At 43.0% G+C, this 16,275-nt stretch overlaps 1 long non-coding RNA gene across 1 annotated transcript; it reads left to right on the top strand.

Annotated features, from left to right (window-relative positions):
- The first annotated feature begins 87 nt into the window (after positions 1–87).
- LOC131578192 (uncharacterized) lies at positions 88–15,598 on the top strand. Its single transcript, XR_009277403.1, has 3 exons — positions 88–695; positions 2,775–3,048; positions 13,067–15,598. It is a non-coding gene; the product is annotated as an uncharacterized LOC131578192 (long non-coding RNA).
- The last annotated feature ends 677 nt before the right edge of the window (positions 15,599–16,275 follow it).

Genomic DNA, 16,275 nt, shown 5'->3' on the forward strand with positions numbered 1-16,275 from the left:
CCCTCCCCGCCCCGGGGCGCGCGCCCGGCCCCGCCCCGCCCCGGCGTGAGGGGGGGGGCGAAGGGACGCGCTCGGCCCCCCCCCCCCCCCGCCCCTCCCAGAGGTGATGGCGGGAGGGGAACGGAGCGCACGGGAGGGGGAGCGGGGCGGAAAGGTCGCTGTCGTGGCGATGGGGGCAGGCTCAGACCGCCTGCGCCACCCAGGCCCCGCCGCCCGTGTAAACAAAACCGAGGGTTTTGTTTACGGAGCACTCGCGGCGCTGGAGGCGGCGAGACCGCGAGTATTCCTACGCTCTCCGAAGAACAACCCGTGTTTCTTCCAGGCCTGCGCCTCCAGAGCTCAACAAACCACAAAATGGGGTAAAAATGCAGAAAACAACATCCCCTCTCGCTCAAAAAGAAAAAAAAAGACGAAAAAGCGGAGGTGGCGAGGCAGCGAGTGCTCCTACACTGACCGAACAACAGGCTGTGCTCCTTCCAGGACTAAACAAAGCCAAAACGTGGTAAAAGTGTGGTGAAAACGCATTGAAAACACCCGACACTATCCAAAAGAACAATAAAAACGGGCAAAAAAGCAGAGGAGGCTTATGAAGCAGTGAGACGGCAAGTGCTCCTGCTCTGACAGAACAACAGGCTGTGCTCCGTCCAGCCCTGCGCCTCAAGCGCTCGACAGAGCCAAAATGTGGTAAAAATACGGTAATAAAAGTGCAGTAAAAGCACACCCACTCTCTCCAAAACGGAAATAAAAAGGGGGCTAAAAAACAGCAGCGTGTGGAGTGGTTACCCCTGCGCTTTTGAGGCAACTTTTCCAGAAAGGCCATTTGAGTTGCCGGACAGATTTTGAAATCAGGAAGTCGAAGCAATACTTGAGCAGGCAGAAACAAAATGTGTTGTGAAAAAGTTAACAAATAGTCCTTAACATTGAGGTTTAGTGTTCAAATAAGCTGTTTCCAGTGTTGGGATCTTAAAAGCGGTGAAATGCTTTTACAGTGAAATACAGACATGTTTGCGCCTGCACAAGCATATATCTTTGTGGACCTCCCAAATTTTCTAAATTTAGCTAACAAGTGATGCTCTGTCCTAATAAAGCTTCCTAAAAGAGGGAAATTCCCTAAAGACAAGATCACCATTGTCCCATACAGAAAACTGCCAGTGCCATGCAGACACAGCAAAAATCTCAGATAAAAAAGAACCCTGAAACAATAGCAACATCACCATGAAATGAAAAAAAAATTAAAACAAAAAAAAAAACAAAAAAAAAACGCAGCCAAAATGAACTGACATGAGCAGGCCTCATGGTAGTCATGAGCTGAACTTGTCTGAGACATAATTGCTTATATTTGGGGGTTATTTTTATGGTTGTTGGTTTGTTTGTTTATTAGTATTGGGGTTTAAGTTTCTAGCTATAATTTTTGAATTAAGAGTATGGCAAGCTTTTTTTCTCTAAGTGGTTGCAGGAAATGGGACTTTCTGGGTGAATTATAAAAAATATATATTTTTTACTATTTATTCTGCTTATGTTCTCCTTGATTTTTTTAATTTTCGCAAGCAATTCTTTTTAAATTACATTTTGTATCTCCCCTATTTTTGTACCACAGAGGTTCAGTTTAGTTTGTCAAGCATTCATTGTATTTTTCACTACATGATGGAGTAAAAGATGTCTAAAGGAGTTTAAAAGTTACTCAGTCAAAGCAGAGTCACATGTAAGCATAGACTTTAATAAAAGCAGTCAGAGTAAATTTTGTTTTTAGTTGTGTTAAGGCAATCAGCTTTATCTGAGAGACATTTGATAATTTACTACACAAAAGAATGCAAGTGAAGCTTAATTTCTGGTTTCAGATAATGAATATTTTGGCTCAAGCTAAGATTTCTGCTTTATTTACTATTGCAAAGTTTACAACTATAATTTTAAGAGCTGTTCAGTCTGAATTACAGCAGGTATTGCTGGGAATGAGCCTGCTTCATTTTATTGGCAGCAGAGGCCTACAATTAACATGTTTAAATATGAAGGGTTTCAGTTGAAGTCTTGTTTAGAGGATAAACTTGCCTTCAGAGAAATGGTTTGGATTTGGGATTGTTTACTGAAAGTGGATTAGAAACCTCTTGGGACACTAAGAACAGTTTATTGCAATTCTGTCAGTGATAATTGGTATACATTTAAGAGATTATTTCAGAAATATTTATGGGACTATCACAGGACAACTATAAAAATGGGACAAGTGTGAAATCCAGTGAGCGTCACTACCACCAAAATTATCTGCTGCAAATTAGGTCTGAAATTTGCCAAGATCTAATAAGGCATCTCAATCCCACAATGTAAAACTAAGAAAATAATTCTCTAGCCTTTAATTTTAATGAGAATCCCAGAATTGTCAAAGTTGGAAGAGCTCTTCAATGTCCCCTAACCCAGTCATCACCCCAGCACCGCGATAATCACCCATAACCCCTAAAAAGTTGCAAAAACCTAAAGCTGCCAACACAAGAAAGTTGAGAAACATTCTGATAAATGGCTTTAGCAGAGGCTACAGGGTGGGTGGGGTAATAAGCTTCTGTTTCCTCTCCTGATTAGGCCTTTACTTCAGTGGAAGAAAACACCCATAAGACTCATAGTAATGTGGAGGGTTTTGTAGTCTGTTAAACAACCCATGTATTCATACATATTCATATATATGTGTCTGTGTATATTCTATGTGCATATGCCATATAAACACCAATTCATATATATATATATATATATATATATATATATGTGCTTCTCTTTTTCCTTCTGTCTAGTATCATATTTGATCAAAGCATCCCAGCCTGTCCATATATGAAAATATATCTACTTTTTGCAAGAGTGGAGGAAAATTCCAGGCTGGCAGCTGTGTTCCTGACATGAAGCCAAGCATTTACCTGGCTCAGCCAAGCTGCTGATGAAGAACACATGCACTGTCACATCACAAAACATAACTGGAAGGGAAGGCAGACTAAATCCTGCATGTGGACAAAACACTTCTCTCTGCTTCTCAAACACTGAAAAGCTGATGATCCACTTCTTAAAGGCGTTGTGAGTATGATCAGGCATTTTGGGGATTATTCCATTAGGATATGTAATTTCCTTCCTATTTTTTCAGTGGTAGAATGCTTCTTATTAAAGGAGAAAGAGATTTGGGATTAACCTCTGAATGTTACCTAACTAAATCAATAAAGGTTTTGTTTGCAGAGACCTCAGTAAGGCAGGGATTCCACTCTTGACCATGGAAAAAGTTTCTCATTATATATTCATTGATGGTGTAGCTTGGAACTTCAACCTGCCTATAAAGGAGCAGCCTGCTAACAAACAGTGCTCTGGGCAAATTAAGTTGAACACTTGCATTCTGGGAGGTTTTGCAAAATGTTTATCTTTAGAAACAGCTTTAAAAAAATACTCAAGGCTATCAACCATGCTGGGCTCAGCATGAAGAAGAGGGACACAGATACATGCAAACTGACTCCAGTTCTCTAAACAGGAGGAGAAAAAAAGCACATTGAACCTTTGATCTCCACAACAGTGCAACGAGTTTCCTTTCTGTGTTGTATGTGAATTTATAAATAAGACTCATTATTGACTGAGGGAAGTTGATGCAATTCTCCGAGAAATGGGTCTTGAGATAAGAGTTTTGGCTACTGTATCTTCTGCTGGGCTGCTTACCTTGCCATTTTTGCAGCATGGCTGTTAAATTACTCCAGCAGAAAGCCCTCGGGACAGTCGAGTTTCTGAAGACTTATGGAAAACACAGAATATAGGATTTCCGAGTATTGGAAAGACAGACCCATTTCTTTGTGGCAAAGTTATATGCTTGAAAGGGCTGTGAATGTTTAAACAGAAAGTGTCTTATTTCCTAGAGAAAGATAGAAAACTTTAAACAGATTATTCTGAATACAAAGAAAAGCCACATTCATCCCCTGGGTACTCACTGACTCACAAGCAGTTTCCCAGAAGTCTTCTGGTTTTTAAACCTGTATTCTTGGTCTTCAGAAAGATGTTACAGAGCAGAGTGACTTCTGCAGGGATCTCCAAAGGATAGGAGGGACAAAACCTACCTTTTCCTGGTTCCTGTGTGACAACCTGCCCTGCATGAGGGGAGAAACTTGGCCTCAATCCCCACTTCTGGCACACTGACAATGTTACATCCCTAAACATGAAGGCACACTGGTACCTGAGGAAAAAGAAACAAATGAAACACGTGGCAAATGCAAAACAGACCCCAAAGGCTTTGAAGTGCCAACACAAACAAGTATACATGTATGTGCATGTGTATGTGTATATAATGCACATAAATATATATATAGATAGATAAAGAATGAAGAAAACATTAACTTTCCAGTCTTATTTTTGCAACCAGTGCATGATTTTTCTGCCCATGGCTGTGCACAGCTCTCTGCAGTAGGATGAAACTAACATTTCAAATGTATTTATTTGAAAAACAGGCTGGAGAGGATGCTGGTCTGAAGAGACATCAGAGCCATGGGACACAGACGGGCAGGGATCAGCAGTGAGGCTGCTGACTTGGCCAGTGGCAAGCAAGGCCCTGCATCAAGGCACAATATTGCAACCCCCTCCAGTTTTCTAAATTGTGTTAAAAATTCACTGCAGTGTGGGGGAATATTTAAGGAAAATAACTCGGGTAAATTTGGACACAAAATTTGTAACAAATATTTATAACACTGGGATATGTAGAATAGGTGATAATTCTTATCAGAGTACAGACACCAAAGATATGATTTTATTTAAAACAGCATTCACATTCTGTCTCTTGTATGTGGTGCTACTGCTATCCTCCTACCTCTCATCTTATTCTAGAAAAAAAAAAAATTAATTACTCCAAACATGCAGGCCTAAACCAGAAGTGATAAATGAAGTTATCAGCTCAATGCATCTAGTGAACGATGAGCTCACATACTTTGACTTTAGGAGCTGATATCACTTAATATCTACTCTCAATAAAATTGACTTCTTCTCTGATTAAACCTGTTCAACTGGTCCTGCTTATAATTCTTTAAAACACAGTAATTTAAATATTAATTAACTCTTTGAATTTAAACATCTATCTTTCTAATAACATGTTAAGATATATATACATGTGCTTAATGTATCCACTGTGGTTTATGAATATGGAGGGTTTAAACTGATTTAGACCTGGTGTTTACTTTTTAGAAGAGATTTCTAAAAACCAAACTAGAATATACGCATCAAGTTCAGCATTTCCAGAAGTATTAGTAATAAATGTTAGAGAAGGGCTTCAATATATGTGTGATCTTAGGCATTGTTCATTGCTTAACATTTAAAATCCTTGCTTCAAAAAATATCCACATAGATTTAGTTTTGTTAGAAGCAATTTTAGTAAATGAATCAAGATGCTTCAGGGCAGAATTTGTATGTACAAGCCTACACCTCCCCCATCTCCACAAACCTCTGTTACCTTTCTTCCCTACATTTTACAGTCTACCTGCGTATATTCTGGCTATGGCTTTATATGTGAACTATTTCTAGCACAACAAATTTGTGTCCAGATTCTTGATTAAGCACTGAGCATCCAACAGCTGGGACAGAATTGCTGAAGGACACTGTCAGTGTGAAAACTTTCCGTGAGTTGGTACCTGGAGACAGATAAGCAGCAAACAGAGATACTTCAGAGTCTTCTCTTTGTCTCTGTCCCCTGTTTCTCTCCACTGTTCCCATTTACCAGGCAGGACAAACTCAGCCCAAAACATGAGTTATGGCAAGCAGAGCCTAATGGCAGACTTCTCATTTAATTAAAGGAACAATGATAGGATCATTCCTAACCTAAACTATACTAAACACCAAATTCATATTGAATTCTGGCACTAGGCAGACTGACAGTTTTCAGACACTTCTATGCTTAATTTTAACTGCAGAACTATCCCTGATGTTACTGCAATAATTGTCTGTTCCCACCATGGATACCTCTGTAGCTCTTGCGTTTCACAGTCACAGGCATTCCCAAGGGTCAGTGTTCTGATAAAAAAAAAAAGTGACTTGGATATTTAAAAAAAAAAAAATAGATTTCTGTAAGGACCAATTCCCACACAATGTTTGTTTATTCAGCACACAAAAGGAAACTGTACTTTGTTCTCCAAGAAAGCTGGTGGTGCTGCAGACATCATTACATTGACTGAGAGTCCCAGTAGGGGAATTCAGATGGCTCACAGGATATTTTTCCCAACCTGTGCAGAGCTGACCAGTCCACCAGTCCCAGAGAGCTTTGATGAAGTTTCTGAGGCCAAAATGAGACTGCTGTGCACACACCACATCTGACATTTTCATGAGCAGTAGGTGGCAGGATGCTGGTTTAAGATTCAGTGTAGTTAAATACAGCATTAAATACAAAAAGCAAAATCTTGGGTGCCTGATACTGAGCTGCATGAATTTGCTTCCCCCTGCCAGGTAGGATGGTCAGGCTGCTGGGGCAAGACCTTATTTTGCTAGCCAGAAGTGCACCTCAGTGATAACCTGACCTGAGCCCACTCCCCTGCGCAAAAACAAAGACACTTCCTGCTCCTAAGTACTTTGCATTTGTGCCAACAGGCAACATGACTCACTGCCTTTACTTTTAAATTATGCTTTCCCTTCAAAATGGCTCTGGCTGACCTGGTCTGGATGGATCCCTCCTTCTACAATGGCCAGGCCTGCGGTGGTGCCCAAGTCCACCTGCTGGAACACCCACAGATCTTAACTGTGCATAACATTGTGCTGCACTGCAGTTATTTACCCTTTTTCTCACTTGTTTCATGAAGAAAAATCCACTGTTGTGTGGCTCAGAGGTTATTCCTGTAAAGCACTGGTGTTACTTGTCTTACACAGCCCTGGTGAAGGCACATGGCAGGAGGGCCTTGTGGTGCAAAGGCGATGGGGTAGGCAGGGCTGAAAACCACAGCAATCGAAAGATACCCAGCTCACTTGGTTACTTCTCTGTTCCCTTCCTCTCTGCTATATATAATGACATTTCTCAGAGCACATTTCCCCCAGTTACAACCTCTACCAACATTGCACCAGCCTTTGGTGAAGCTGTGGTAGCTGCACATTTCCTGGACTAGCTGAGCTCAGGCTCTGTGGAGGTGCAGCAGCCTCCCGATCTTCACCTGCCACTTCAGCACTGAGACACTGTGTGAGCTTTCACCTGAAGGAGGGAGAAAAAGATGAAATCCAGGTGGAATTGTGGAGCAGCTCCTCATGGGCAAAAAAGCTAGGGCTGCTTTTGCAGGCTGCAGCAGGCAAGGCTAAACAGAAATCAGGAGATCATCCCAGCATCCTCAAGCCTTGCTTCAAAGCTGGAGTTTTACAGCATTTTCAAGTTTGACATAGAGTTGTTCGAGGTTTTTTTTCTGTGCATAAATCAGCATCACTTGGCTTGAAAATATGTTTTTCAGAAACACCGTAATATTCAGACCACTAATGCCAGTTTGTAGACATCTATTGATCCAGCATCTCTCGTAGTTCCCCCTTTCCCCTGCAGCCCTCACTTCAGAAAGGTCTGTTTCATAAATGCACAAAGTCTGGAGAGGCTTCTCTCATTCCTTCAAAGGAAAACTTTGGGGAAAAGCCTTTTTGTATGTCCTTTCTTGCCTACATATTTACATTTCAGTGAAGCAACTGTGCAGGTCACCCAAAATGCAAACTTTGCCAGTGACACTGCTGCTCTGCTGTTCACTTGGAAACCAGTTTTGCTTTCAAGTTCAAAATGAAATGTTTTTCTCTTCCTGCACACAGCAGCCAAACACTCCTTGAGCCTTCTGAGGCACAGCACATTTCCTTTGCTGCGAGAGGGGAATTTCCTCTTTTCAAAGCATCAAATCCCTCCCCACACTGCAGCCTGTCCCTGGTTACTCTATACACCCTCTAAGAAAACTGGAAAAAAATGTGAAATACAACTTGTTTGACCACTTTATATTTATTCAGTTGTTTTGCTTGTTAGTTGTATTTGTCTAAACTTTCCTTTCCCTGCAGGGGTATGCAAAAGGAGTTAAAATCATCACTTTTAAGACCAAAGGGAGCCCAGTTTCTGCTTTGCTTCCCTCCATGCTCCCCAGGTGTCTGTACATCAGCACCAAAGATTTCCACTGACTTCGCTTTGCAAAATGAGAGCCCTGCTAGTCTTTAGTGACTTATGCCTACTCATCCTCTTTCTTCTGCCTTATTTTTATTAGCATGGTAGAGCTGTTTTGGCTTTGCCATAGCTTTTCATGTGCAGGCAAACAGACAAACAGACACAACTCACAAGGGGCCTGGGAGGAATGGAGTCATACACTGGAGACAAATTGTCTATAACTCAATAGTTAAAACAAATCAGAGTTTACAGGCTTATAAACATGCAATTAACTGTTTATAAATACATAAGAAATCTGTAACTGCAAATTTATCTCATTATATAGGTTATATATTGCAAATAATCCCAAACATATTACTGCTACAGAATTCACAACTATACAGTTATGCAGAATGATGTGATTCATAACATAAAACCCCCATGTGTTATATATATATGTGTGTGTGCAACAGAAACACTTTTGAAATTTTATAATACAAAATTTATATGATAAAGACAGCTATGAGCCTTCTCTGAAATTCCTGAAGGTAGTTTTTACTTGAAATCTGCTCAACCCTCTTAAAACCTAGTCTATAGTTTCAGCACATTCAACGTGTAAGAAGTTTGCCTGTGTTTCCAGAAGCCATGTGTTTGAGCCTTATTGTTTTGTTTCTCAGACAGGAAAAGTATTGTATCCCTGGCATCCTGAGCAGCTGCTCCAGGGAGAGCAATTCTGAGATACAGTCTTCAGCCATGCTGCCTGTCACACCAATTTCTCCTAAGCTCCTGCAATTTACCCCGTTTGAGAACATGGCACAGTGCAAATGTGAAACAAAACACAAAAAGAAAGGGGGTAAAAAAGGAAAGAAAAAAATTAAGAAAAGAGAAAAAAAGAAAGCACTTCAAGCTTATGATTTTAATCTATTTGGTTGCTTTAATTACTTGTTTGCATATTTCTTCCCACCTCTCATTATCCCATTACAAAGCAGACAAACTTGCTGAACACCTACGCCAGCAGCACAGTAGCAGAGCTGAGCTTTCATGTTGTGCTCTGGATATATGTAACTTCATGTGAGGAGCAAAACAAACCCTCAGCCATTCCTGCTCCCTAAATTTCATGCTCAGAGTGTGAGCGCTGGGCTGCAGAGCACAGCAGGGGCACAGGGAGGGAAGAGGCAGCACCGTGACCTTCCCAGAGCAGCATTACTGCAGTGACACCACAATCATACAGTTTCCAGCCTGAAGTATTGGGGGGCTTGGACTTGGGACCATCCCCACAAGTTATATCTATATATCTATATATCTATATATCTATATATCTATATATCTATATATCTATGTATCTATATATCTATATATCTATATAGATATATATTTTTTTCTTTTTTCTTTTTCTTTTTCTTTTTTTTTTTTTTTTAATTATTTTTTTTTTAATACAAGCTGTTACCTCTCAGTAGAAATAGCTTTTAGAGATGTTCTCAAAGAAACCACAGACAGCAAGATCATGGCGAGCCTGCTCTGGGCTTCACCTTGCGGTCTCAGGGGGTGGGTCCTGCAGGACCGTACAGGTGGGGGGAAAAATTGGACAAGGCAGAGAGGAGAAACTCTATAATGAATTAGACATCTTTTGCACAAAACACAGCGTTGGGGGTTGGGTGTTCTTCCTTTTGTCCCTTCTCACCTTTGGAAATTTTTTGCCCATAGTTGCGGGGAAACCTGATTGCTGGTTCTTGTTGGGTGCCTGGGAGTTTTGGCTGGGCCCGGGGAGAAAGGGGAACAGGGGATGGGGGAGGGCGGGGGCAGCTGGGTGCTGGCTGGTTTCTTAGGCTTCAAAGCAGGACACTCTCGGAGTGCCAGGCACCGCCGCGGAGCTGCTGCTGCATCTCTCTCGTTCACTCGCCCGGGATTTCTGCTCATTCCTGCCGTTCCAGCCGGTTGTTCCGCAGAGCCCGGCAGTGTCCTGTAGGAGCGCCGGCACTGACTGCCCGAGGGGGTTTGTGAAGCAAAGCCTCTCCTCCATCCCTTCCCGTCTCGGCCGAGAAGGCTGTCATGGGGTCCCTGGTTCTGTTTTGTTGTTAATGCTGTAGTTATTGTTGTTTGTTTGTCTTGTTACACATACTAGTGAAGAACTGTTATTCTTATCCCCAGATCTCTGCCTGAGAGCCCCTTGATTTCAAAATCACTATAATTCGGAGGAAGGGGGTTTACACTTTTCACTCCAAGGGAGGCTCCTGCCCTCCCTAGCAAGCACCTGTCTTCCAAACCGAGACACACAGCTACTTTATTCACAGCTGTGGCACCTTTGCAGTCTAGTCCATGCAGTCTAATCTAGGCTGTATTAGTTCTCTGGTATACAGGATACAGAACAAAATAATTTTAAAATAGCAGAGGTAAAATTAACAAATACACAGATCAATTAGGAAGAATCTGGTTTTGGCAATGAGAATAAGACCTCCACCTAAATTGGAGTACTATGCTGATAAGAAACATGGGAGCATCATCCATATCCAACAGGACATTAAGACTGTGGGCTACCCCATGCCTCACTAGGATAATTCCTCGTTCCTTTGGAATACATATTTCAGCTGCTGTAGTTTGTGTGTGATTGTCACTGAGCAGATCCCAACAGCCCCCTCACCTGTCTACTTTATGTGCCTACACGGAGGGCCTGCCTGCCTTGGTGACCTAGTGACATTGGCTGCTGCAGGCTGGCAGCTTCTTTTAGGGATGAGCAGCCCGCACAATGCTCACTGCTTGGAAGGAAAAGGCATACACAAATTATTCTGGTTTCTTCCCTCTCCTTTCCTCAAAGTTGCACCTCTCAGCTGTCCCCTGCAGGACCAGGTTGTTAGAGGGTTTTGGCTCTGAACTAGCACTCGCTGGGTTTAGGCGAGGATCCATCTTCCTGCTGCCACAGTCAGCTCTTCTTCTCCTGGGCTATCTGAGGCCTCTTGGAGAAGCTTTCACAGAGACAAGAAGAAAGAGAGCAACTCTTACACCACAGTTCATTTGTCCCAATATCTGGACAACCCCAGGAATTGTTGGGAACTTAAAAAAAAAAAAAAAAAAAAAAAAAAGGCTTTGTTTCACTAGCTTGATAAATTATATTTTCCAGGAAACAAAGTTTCCTTTCCATTTTATCTATTGACATTGTAGCAGCAAATTCCATCTGTAACAGCTTTGGTGTCTGTTGCAACTCTCCCTTCAAAGACCTCTCATTACTAAAGCTTGCAGGGAATATTTATCACTGGATAAAATCACACAATTCAGTGACTGCAGAGCCATAATTGGATAACTTCAGGATGTGATTTCTGAACCTGCATCTACTGCCCTCTCAATATATGTATTTCTTTTATCTTTTTTTTGAGGAAGCCATCTGAAAGCCACCTCAAGTGCAACTTGAGGAAGACAGAGGTAAACCTATTTTTTTCACATTTTACCTAAACAGTAGGATTTATTTGTTGTGTACATCTAACAAGCTGATGATACAGCAATGGGATGTGTTGAGAAATGTTGCTCTGTGCCAGTGCTATTAACATATTATTAACTGAAAAATACCTCCCAGTGTTGAAATGGCCTCACAGTTTTTTCTTTTCAAAAGCTCTTGTGGGGATCAGAGATGTTCTCTGGGTGCTTTTGTGTCCAATACCAGCACTCTGCAATAGCCTCTGGGTCTTGCCAAGCAGCAGGTTGGCCAAGGCTGTGCTTCATTCTTGGATTCACTCCCCTCATTAAAAATCCATAGGAATCAGCAGTTCACATGTGTGTGCACGAAGCCAGGCTGTAAAGATCAGGGCTGTGGGCAGGGTTTGCATCATTAGCAGCCCTCTCTGATGGAGGACCACACAGTACTGAGAGAGTTCAAGGTAAATTACACTTCTCTCAGCAAAGCCCTCATCCACAGCATCCTCACACACAAAACCAGAGAGGCTAACACTCTCAGAGCACAAGAGACTATTTACCAGACCCTGCCTTGCACGTTGGAGCACGAACCATGAACATGTGGTTTCTGGCTTGACAGGCTGCAATTAGACAGGGGAAAGCAATCAGTGCAGGCTGTGACCTCTCACACTAGGTGTGTGTTAAACACATCGCAATTAGCATGCTAATTATCTGTGAGGAAAGCTGCTGTAAGGCATCCAGCCCTGCCTTCTCCTGGGAAGGGGAGAAAGTACTTGCTGGACACAAGGTATCTCACGGTATTCAACTTTTTTTTCCTATTTTCAGTGGAAGTGGAAGCCACTGCTTCGTAGAGGGAGGACTGAACAAAAGGCTTGAATTTCTTCATTTTCCTCTATGTTTTCTTCAGTCACTGGCAGATCACCGAGGGCTCATCGGCCGAGAAAGGCAACACTTCCTTGCAAAGAGGTTTGACCTGGCTGCCACCAAGGCATGGCCCAGGTTTCACTCCCTGCAGTGGTCTCCCGATGCACCCCTGGGCTCGATTCCAAAGCCAGGAGTCTGTGAGAGAATGTGTGTGTGTGGTGTATTTGGGAGCCAGGGCTTGTGCTGCCTTCCCCAGCACACAGCTGTGACCTCGTCCTGGCCTACTTTAGATGTTGTTCTTGGGTTTATGCCCCACTTAGCCAAGTAAAACCGAGTCTGATTTACGAGGTGCTGGTCTTTAACAGGCTGTTCCAAAAAAAAGAAAACCAAGGCTAAGATACTTCTCATCCCTGCTCCTTCTCCCTTCCCACCCTTGTTTGTGGGAAATAACTTACAGTATAAAATCTTGCTCTGATGCTTCTTCCATGGTCTGTTCCTTCCCAACCTGTACTTGATGCTCCTTAAAGGCCTCCAAGAGCAAAGCCTGCATTTGCTGTGCCACAACACCAGTGTGTTATTTACTATATGGTACTTCTGCAGCATGGTTTTGATGACCTGAAACACAGAAATATTTGTCTACCACTCTACAAGAGTAATTTCAGCCTGTGGTGATAAAAGGAACCAGTTTTTGTCTGTGATTTCACAATTGTGAGGTTAACTGTTTGCACACAGGCTAATGCACATGTGAAGATGCTGAGCAACACAGAAAGGATTGGTCTTGTGCTTACTGGATCCACCCTCAGCTTCCACGTGGTGCCAAAAGCAGGGAAGGCTGCTTTGGCTGGAAAATTGGAGGAACTAATTGGGCACACTCTTTCATCAGGAAACAGCATCCAGCTCAGAACAGCACACTTTGAACAAGCAAATGAATTTTTATCTGAAGAGAGTCCATGAAAACACCAGTCTTGAGGACCCCGAGGGATCTCAGCAGAAGCTGCGGGTGCCGCACGAATCAAAAGGTACAGCATAAACACACAGGAATCTGCTCCTTTTGAAAGCCCAGGAGACTCCAAGGGAATCAGTTGTTGTGAACCCAATGCAAACCCCCCTCGGCACCATCACTGCCCCCACAAAGCGATCCCAACACCGCTGTGACCTACATTGCTCTTCCCAGCCACACTCCCACTCCCAGCACGTTCTGCAGGGTGAGCACGCAGCCCTCGCCTCTCACAGCACCAACAGCCAACACAGCATCATTAGTGGGTCTGGCAGCCCACAGAGCAATAATTGCAGGCATTATGAAGCAGCCACAGAGATGACAGGCTCAGAGGGCAGTGCCATAATCAAGGGAATGTATAGACAGGAACAATAATAGCATACGGGAACTCGGAGGAAGATAACAAGAGGGTTATTGAAATGTGCTTTGAGGAGTAGAAAGATAACTCAGGAGGGAATCAAGCTGGCATTTATTTTAATTCAAATGCAATCTCGGCTATAATCTACACATTCAGGACTAGCTCTAATTCAGACTACCAACAGACCCATATACCCCACTCCTTCACGTGTGGAATTGAGCTAGATCACTTCAGACCTCAGCTGCACTAGAAATATTTTAAAATATGGATTTATATATTCAGGGGTAAATTTTTCTCTGGAAGGTTTTTCAGGTTGCTAGGCAAAAATGCGGGAATCATTCTGTTTAAACCTTAGACTCAGGGGACAGAATGATTATTTAACTTTGGATTATTGAAATACATATAAGAGATTTTTAAAGCATTGACAGTGTTCAGAAAATTAAAAGTTTTAACATACTGGAAGCTACACATGAAAAAACAGTAACATCCCTTTAACATTACACCTGTGGCCTCATCAGCTGCACTTGGTAGCAACTTGTGCATATTTTGATTTTGGGATGAGATACAGCATTTTATGCTATGCCCCAAAGCCTGCCAGGTTTTATTGTATCCCATTCACAGTGGGATATTTCTAGGTAAATATGCAGCAGGGCAGCATGAGTTCTAGAAGAACCTGCCTCCGAAAAAAGGAACAGAGGCTAGTTCCTGTGATTTTCTGTGTGCAGGTATACCCATAGTACGGTCATTTACTGCTTGCTTTCCTCCCGTTCCCCAGAATAAACAGCACACACTTAAACATCACGTATTTAAATTCCTGTAATTCCAACAACCAGGGCAGGACCTTCCCAAAGCACAGCTAACCCGAGGTACTGGCACCAGCCGTACCTTCAGGACTCCCCATCCATTGCTCCCCCTGGGCTGCCGGAATTCAGAGCCTCTTCCCCAGCCCTCGGATTATCAAGGAGGGCTTTGCTACTGAAAACCAGAGGAGACGCTGAGTATGGAAACTGCGAGTGAGGTTCAGAGCGAGTTCACGGCCGGAGTTTGCAGGAGGGGCCGGACCTGGAGCGCGGCTCAGCCCCGCTCTGCAGGAAATGAGTTCTCCGGGGCCGAGCCTCTGCAGCGCCGCTTACAACTTCATCCGGCCCCTGCTGGCCCCCCGGACAAGCTGGTGGCACCTGAGAGGTGTGGGGCGAGCGGCCAGGGGTTTTGTTCAGTTTTTTATTGGACTTTTTTTGTGCTGTGGCCGATGACAGCGCTGGCAGCGGCGGTCCCTGCGTCCCCGATGATTTCCTGAGCGCTGCTCTCGCCCTGCTCCTACCCGCCCTGCAGCCAGGGGCTTTCCGAACAAAAGGAAGTTTCAAGTAATCTGTCGGGAATCGACCCCCCAGATGGCAGGGCAAGAGTTTTTAAAAAGGAATATATTGGATTATTTAGGTCAGCCTTAAGCTGCTTTGTGCCTTTTGTTCTTCTGTTCCCGAGCAGATCCTGTTGTAGTGCTCCCAGAGTGTAATATACTGTACCAGAACGCCGGTCCTGTTGAGTTGCCTTAATGAAAACCTCAGACGCTGCTCAGACAACAATTGCTCTCTATTAAAATAGTCTGAGCTGTGCTGGGTTTATGCTGTTGCAGCTCTGAAACGTAACACTGAGAACAGTTTGGTTTGCAGTGCTCAACAGGCTTCATAAAGGTCCAGCAGTGTTCTGCTGTGTCATTTCTCTCGTGTTTCCTGCTGTAGAGCATAAGTTACATGTACAAGTGGCACATGAAACTGCAGAAAAAAGGTAAGTGGTACGGTTATGCACTACAGCAGTAGGCCCATCTAGCTAATTTAGTGTTTCACCCTATAATTATAAAACATAGGTAGGTATCTTCTACAGAGATCTGAAACACTGAACCCAAAGAGCATCTGTGCAGGACTACTATGCCAAGTCAAAATTTTCCCAGGGGAAAAAACATGTACTTCAGATGATTGCTTTTTCCCCCCTTTTTTTTAAAATTACTTATTTACTACCATAATAATTACTTATTATTTTAAATACATTTAGTGCCATTTTAGATAAAATATGCAGCTTGAAACCAAACATATAATTTGGGCCTTCAAAGACAGCCGTACCAGACTGCTGCTTTGAATTATACAATAAAATGAGCTATGAGGATTTTTAAGTTTCTATTACAACTCTTTCATTTGGCAGTGATTTTGCATATAAAGAGGTGTGTTAACTGAACCGAATGCATCAAATGCAGCCTTTTACATCGCCTGGAGAACAGTGAGTCCCTTCTGCTTTAAAAGCAAACGCTGTGTTCTTTCACATGACGTGTGAGATTCAGATGACTCCGTATCTTTTCTGATGGGGAGGCTTGGGGGTGAATAAAGCAGAGTTTTTCTTGTTTAGTTCAAATCACTGAATCTTTGTTTCCAAAGTGACTTCTTTCAGCACTTAGAACAAGGTCTGTCCCTGGTGGTGAAGGACAATTCCCCAGGCTTGCACGGTGTTTGATGGGTTTTCACAGCAATCTTAATCCGAGTGTGATTTGCATGACATCCGTTCTCTCTTCCACACATGCACGTCAGCGACTTAAGG

This window comes from Poecile atricapillus, chromosome 3 (assembly GCF_030490865.1).
Source record: "Poecile atricapillus isolate bPoeAtr1 chromosome 3, bPoeAtr1.hap1, whole genome shotgun sequence".
Taxonomy (NCBI): domain Eukaryota; kingdom Metazoa; phylum Chordata; class Aves; order Passeriformes; family Paridae; genus Poecile; species Poecile atricapillus.